Consider the following 6,673-nt stretch of genomic DNA (forward strand, 5'->3'; position numbering starts at 1 on the left):
AAAGGTACCCCCCCCGAAACCTAACCGTAGAGGTGTGTCGGATTGATGGCAACGCAGCGTAACGGGCCAGAAATCCGACCTCGACCTTTTCTGGGCAGCGACACGCAATGCGTGATCGGGCGCGGACGCACGTTGTGCGGGGGGACAGCGCACCTTCATCAGCACAGCGCATTGGGGGGCCGTTCAGCGTCATGCGTCGCACACAGGGGCCTTGCGGTAATGTGCGCGGGAACACACTTAAAGGATTCACTGCGGGATTTGCACGGTGAATGTTCGATGGATTTTCACCTGTCTGTATTGTACAGCATTCAGCTCAGAGGATTCACCCCCTCAGCGTACAACAGAGTAGATTCCATGTACAATATTCACCCGTCAGCAACAACATACAATGTAAGAGATTACAATGTCCAATTACAAACATGATTCACCCGTCACATTTGTGCAACGTAAGAGAGAGATTCCCATCACAGGATTCACCCATTAGTGTCAAGGTGACTGATTCCAATTACAAGCAAGATTCACCCGTTAGTATCAATGTACAACAGTTTCACCCATCAATGTGCAACATAATAGAGAGATTCCAATCACAAGATTCACCCATTAGCATCAATGTACAAAAGATTCACCCATCAATGTGCAACGTAATAGAGAGATTCCAATCACAAGATTCACCCGTTAGCATCAATGTACAACAGATTCACCCATCAATGTGCAACGTAATAGAGAGATTCCAATCACAAGATTCACCCATTAGCATCAATGTACAACAGATTCACCCATCAATGTGCAACGCAATAGAGAGATTCCAATCACAAGATTCACCCATTAGCATCAATGTACAACAGATTCACCCATCAATGTGCAACATAAGAGAGAGATTCCAATCACAAGATTCACCCATTAGCATCAATATACAACAGATTCACCCTTCAATGTGCAACGTAAGAGAGAGATTCCAATCACAAGATTCACCCATTAGCATCAATGTACAACAGATTCACCCATCACGTAAGAGAGAGATTCCAATCAGAATCAAGAGAAAGATTCCAATCATAAGATTCACTTATAAGCGTCAACATAACAGATTCCAATTACAAACAAGATTCACCCGTTACTATCAATGTAGAACAAAAGAGAGAGAGATTCGAATTGCAAGATTCACCCATGACAGTTAAACTCCAACAGGATTCACTCATCACATTCAAACTCCAACAAGATTCACCCATTTCAATGTACAGCATAAGAGACAGATATTCCAATTACAAGATTCACTCATGACATTTCAAATCAAGTACAATTTGCACCTCAGCATGCAACATGATAGATTCCAATTATGAACAAGATTCACCGGTCGCATTTAAACTTCATCAAGATTCACCAGTTGTATTTAAAACCCATCAAGATTCACCAGTCGTGTTTAAAACCCATCAAGATTCACCAGTCGTATTTAAAACCCATCAAGATTCACCAGTCGTATTTAAAACCCATCAAGATTCACCAGACACATTTATACTCCACCAAGGTTCACGGATGACCCCCGACCCGAGCAAACCAGTCACATGACGTGTATTGTAATTCACCGAATAAACAAATTTAAAACATATAAGATGTGATGAGACTATACCGGGCTCATTCATTGGACGTGTTCGGTGAAAGTCCAACAAACCAACCCCAGGTTCACCAGCGCCCAACCAACCAATGACACTGGGCCACCCGCAGAGCATGATTGGTTGACTGGCGGCGTTGGTCGGTTGATAACACACAGATGGAGCTGCAGCGGGCCGGCGCATTGGCCAAATCATTGAAGCGTGTGGTGAGCCGTGAACATCTGGACCCAAAGCCGGAGCTCCTCCCTGATTATGTCATACAAGGTGCACCCCTGAGGAAGCGTCCGGAGCCGCCATGTATACAGAGCTCCGCCCCCTGATACATTCAGATCTGAATATTTCTATATACAGAACAGAAGGCTACAATGTCCCGAATCAAGGAAATCTTTACTGCTCAGGTGATGGTCACATGACCGGTGTCGAGGCAGTGATCACATGGGGGTCGATGTAAAAATCTTCCGCCCAGTCTCAAGCTGGGTGAATGAGGTTTACACATCATTACCCACCGCTAGAAGGAGGGGAGGAGCACAGGAAATAAGTATATATGGCCACTAGATGGAGGGGAGGAGCACAGGAAATAAGTATTTATGGCCACTAGATGGAGGGGAGGAGCACAGGAAATAAGTATTTATGGCCACTAGATGGAGGGGTGGAGCACAGGAAATAAGTATTTATGGCCACTAGATGGAGGGGAGGAGCACAGGAAATAAGTATTTATGGCCACTAGATGGAGGGGAGGAGCACAGGAAATAAGTATTTATGGCCACTAGAGGGAGCTGAGTAGCACAGGAAATAAGTATTTATGTCCACTAGAGGGAGGGGAGGAGCACAGGAAATAGGTATTTATGGCCACTAGATGGAGCTGAGGAGCACAGGAAATAAGTATTTATGGCCACTAGATGGAGCTGATAGACATATACTTATTCCCTATGCTCCTCAGCTCCCTCTGGTGGCCATATTGCGGTATTACGTCACATTACATTCAACTCGAAAAGAAAATATACTGAGAACGTTCGTTTTGGCTCCGTTAGCACCAAAAGAGATTCTCAGGGTGAACAGCTCTGCGAATTGTTTATAAGAAGCCCCCTCTCTGTATCGCTGCGACATTGTGTCATTTAATAAGTCAACCTTCTTTATTGATTAACATTTTAGATCATCGAAAGAGACGTTTCTAAATGGCAATATTATGCGTAGAGAGGAACACCTCCTGTCAGCTGGAATCCTGTGTCCATTATACATTACGCTGTGATCAGAGGAAGCCGTGGATGTGGAATCACACGAGGAAGTGAGAGGAGTAATTATAAAGTATCTCTGTACAGGAACTGCTGTTTTTTTATGGTGTATAAAGGTGATTTCCTTTAAAGCCGCAACCATCTTGGTCCCCCACCTTGGCCGGCCGCAACCATCTTGGTCCCCCACCTTGGCCGGCCGCAACCATCTTGGTCCCCCACCTTGGCCGGCCGCAACCATCTTGGTCCCCCACCTTGGCCGGCCGCAACCATCTTGGTCCCCCACCTTGGCCGGCCGCAACCATCTTGGTCCCCCACCTTGGCCGGCCGCAACCATCTTGGTCCCCCACCTTGGCCGGCCGCAACCATCTTGGTCCCCCACCTTGGCCGGCCGCAACCATCTTGGTCCCCCACCTTGGCCGGCCGCAACCATCTTGGTCCCCCACCTTGGCCGGCCGCAACCATCTTGGTCCCCCACCTTGGCCGGCCGCAACCATCTTGGTCCCCCACCTTGGCCGGCCGCAACCATCTTGGTCCCCCACCTTGGCCGGCCGCAACCATCTTGGTCCCCCACCTTGGCCGGCCGCAACCATCTTGGTCCCCCACCTTGGCCGGCCGCAACCATCTTGGTCCCCCACCTTGGCCGGCCGCAACCATCTTGGTCCCCCACCTTGGCCGGCCGCAACCATCTTGGTCCCCCACCTTGGCCGGCCGCAACCATCTTGGTCCCCCACCTTGGCCGGCCGCAACCATCTTGGTCCCCCACCTTGGCCGGCCGCAACCATCTTGGTCCCCCACCTTGGCCGGCCGCAACCATCTTGGTCCCCCACCTTGGCCGGCCGCAACCATCTTGGTCCCGCACCTTGGCCGGCCGCAACCATCTTGGTCCCCCACCTTGGCCCGGCCGCAACCATCTTGGTGGGCAAGACAATAGGGAGCAAGAGGGGACATGGGATCTTGAGGTCTGACTGCATATGGGGGAGGGCAGCAAATAAATGCCAGGGCAATATTGGGCTAATCAGCAGGCAGTCCCTTTTGAGGTGCCATAACATATAGGCCCTGATGAAGGGGGAGTGTCCCCCGAAACGTGTCGGCTCTCTTTATACTCTAGCTCTTCAGGCCATTTTCAGACAACATGGCCATTGTTGTGGCCGCACCGCTTCTCACATATTAGGGTGCGTTGGGGACACTTCTCCACAATCGGGACAGGAAGTGGGGGTAAATCTCTCCGACCGGGACACACAAAGACACATTTTTTATTAGAGAGGAAGAATGTTTTCATTTGCGGTCTGCGACTTCCTGTCCCGGCGGTTTCGGATGGAGTAGGGAAGGCTTAAAGACTTATCAGCCTCGTTGATCATTTTAGCCGTATCGACCAGGGGCGTCCAGAGGACAGCCCGCCGTGACGTCATGGCGCATGCGCGGTCATCTCATTGACGCCTGCCGGCGGCCATCTTGGTGAGAGAGTAGGGGACGTTCACCCGGCGGGTTTAAAGGAGATCAATAGCCGGAGGGATTAAAACTCTCTTTATGGGCTCTCTGTATCCAACGGGGACACCTCAACTAAGAGACGTCCCCGCCCACTTTCCTCTTACTTCCTGTTGTGTCTCTAGTACAGGAAGTGAGGGGAAAACTCACATTACGATACAGAGAGCCCCCCAAAAAAAGAGTTTTAACCCCTTCCGTACTCTATCCAAAAATGAATCGTTGTGTCTATAGTTCCCCTTTAAAGGTGACAACACCCGTGTCACTATGACCGATCAATCGATCAAAATCGGAAACCGGCCAGACACTCCAATCGATCAATCTAGTGAGCTCCCGATTGGCTATGGCAAGTCGATTGATCGTGGCGGAATCTTATTGATCCTTTGTGTGTGTGTCGGACAGCCGATCACAATACAATCAATACGGTCACATGATCATTTTTGACACATTGTTTCTGAACGATGGAACAAATGTTCGAGAGAACTGATCGCCTTTAATGATCCGATTCCGATCGATCGCATTTGCCATCAATACCGTACACGTTGCCGATTTTAATGGCGGATCGATTTTTTTTTTGTCGCTTTCACTGCAATTGATTGCCCTCAAAATAATGAAATTGGACTTTAATACCGGAATGTGAATACCGAAAAAAAAAAAGATACAAAGTTGCACCGAAAACTTTATTTCTGCCGTCGGCTCCGCCGCGATGGGATCTGACGTCAGAGCGGCGATGGGTTTTCAGGGGGGGCGCCGGCGAACAGGTGGGGTCAGGAAAGGTCGCGGCGCTGCCCGTATCGGAGGTGTAATGATACGCGCTTGGTATGAAGCACACTTTATCCGCGGCCCGGGCCGGCCTTATTTCAGCCGCATGTCACAGCTGCCTGCCAGCCGGGGGCCGCGGTATTAATAGACGGGATCAGCGAACGAGGACTCTTCAGAACCTCCTCTTCAGCCCGCTGCTGTCACTTAGGACCACCTGGTCTAATTAAATGGCAGGATATTGATTTTCGGATGACGAGGTGGCTAAATGAAGTCAATTGAGGAGCGGCGGCGGCAAAATGACGTCCGGCAAACACTTCAGCTGCGGTAAAGTCAGAAGGTTCACTCCCATCCGGTCCGGGCATAGTTCATAAAGCACCCAACAGGGTCACTGGGGGGACACTTCTGATGGCCTTACACAGATGTGGTGGGGGGGATGGTAGGCTTTAACCTACGCGTATAGCCAGCGCGCGCTCACTCGGTGCCCCCAGCACTATGACCAACCTGTCACTGACCTGGGGACTGACTACAATCAGGCGGCAGTAGGAGGTGCTCCCAATCACAGTGATCACATGGTCAGGAGCCGGCAGTAAGGGGTTAAATGAGTTCTGTGTAACTTCCTCTCTGTTTCCTGTGTCACCGTTACATTGACACTACTAAGGGAATGTGAAGAATTTCTTTAAACATTGTGCTATAGTCCGGGCAGAATTCATGAAGCACCTCACAGGGTCCCTGGGCGTGTACTAAGAAGTGATATGCAACTTCCTCTCTCTCTTCTTCTCCTCCTCTCTCTCTTTCTCCTCCCTCTCCCCTCCTTCTCCTCCTCTCTCTCTCTTCTCTCTCATTCTCCTCCTCTCTCTATCATTCGCCTCCTCCTCTCTCTCCTCCTCCTCTCGCTCCTCCCTCTCTCCCTCCTTCTCCTCCTCTCTCTCTCCCCCTGTCTCTCTCCTCCCTCTCATTCTCCTCCTCCTCTCTCTTTTTCCTTCTCCTCCTCTCCCTCTCCTCCTCTCTCCCTCTCTTTCTTCTCTCCTCCCTCTTTCTCTCCTCCTCTCTCTCATTCTCCTCCTCTCTCTCATTCTCCTCTCTCTCTCATTCTCCTCTCTCTCTCATTCTCCTCCTCTCTCTCTCTCCTCTCTCTCATTCTCCTCTCTCTCATTCTCCTCTCTCTCTCATTCTCCTCCTCTCTCTCTCTCCTCCTACTCTCCCTCTATCTCTCCTGTGTCACCAGCCACATTCAAATTGCCAAGTTAATGTGAACACTTTAGGACCTTGCGCTAGACTACAGGCAAAATTCATAAAGCACCTCACAGGGTCTCTGGGCGTGTACTTCCTTAAATAGATTCTTGGTAACTTCCTCTCTCTCTCTCTCTCTCTCCTCACCTCTCTCTTTCCTGTGTCACCCGTTACATTTAAACCCCCAACTGAATGTGAACAGTTTCCTTAGGCTACTCTGCGGGCAGAATTCATAAAGCCCCTCACAGGGTCACTGGGCGTGTACTTCCTTAAATAAGAGCTATGCAACTTCCTCTCTCTCTTTTCAATATCACCAGTCACATTGCCAGGACTAGCGGATGTGAGAAACGGCTTACAACC

The sequence above is a fragment of the Nanorana parkeri genome, unplaced genomic scaffold, assembly GCF_000935625.1.
Source record: "Nanorana parkeri isolate BGI_ZX_2015 unplaced genomic scaffold, ASM93562v1 scaffold2219, whole genome shotgun sequence".
NCBI classification, from domain to species: Eukaryota; Metazoa; Chordata; class Amphibia; order Anura; family Dicroglossidae; genus Nanorana; species Nanorana parkeri.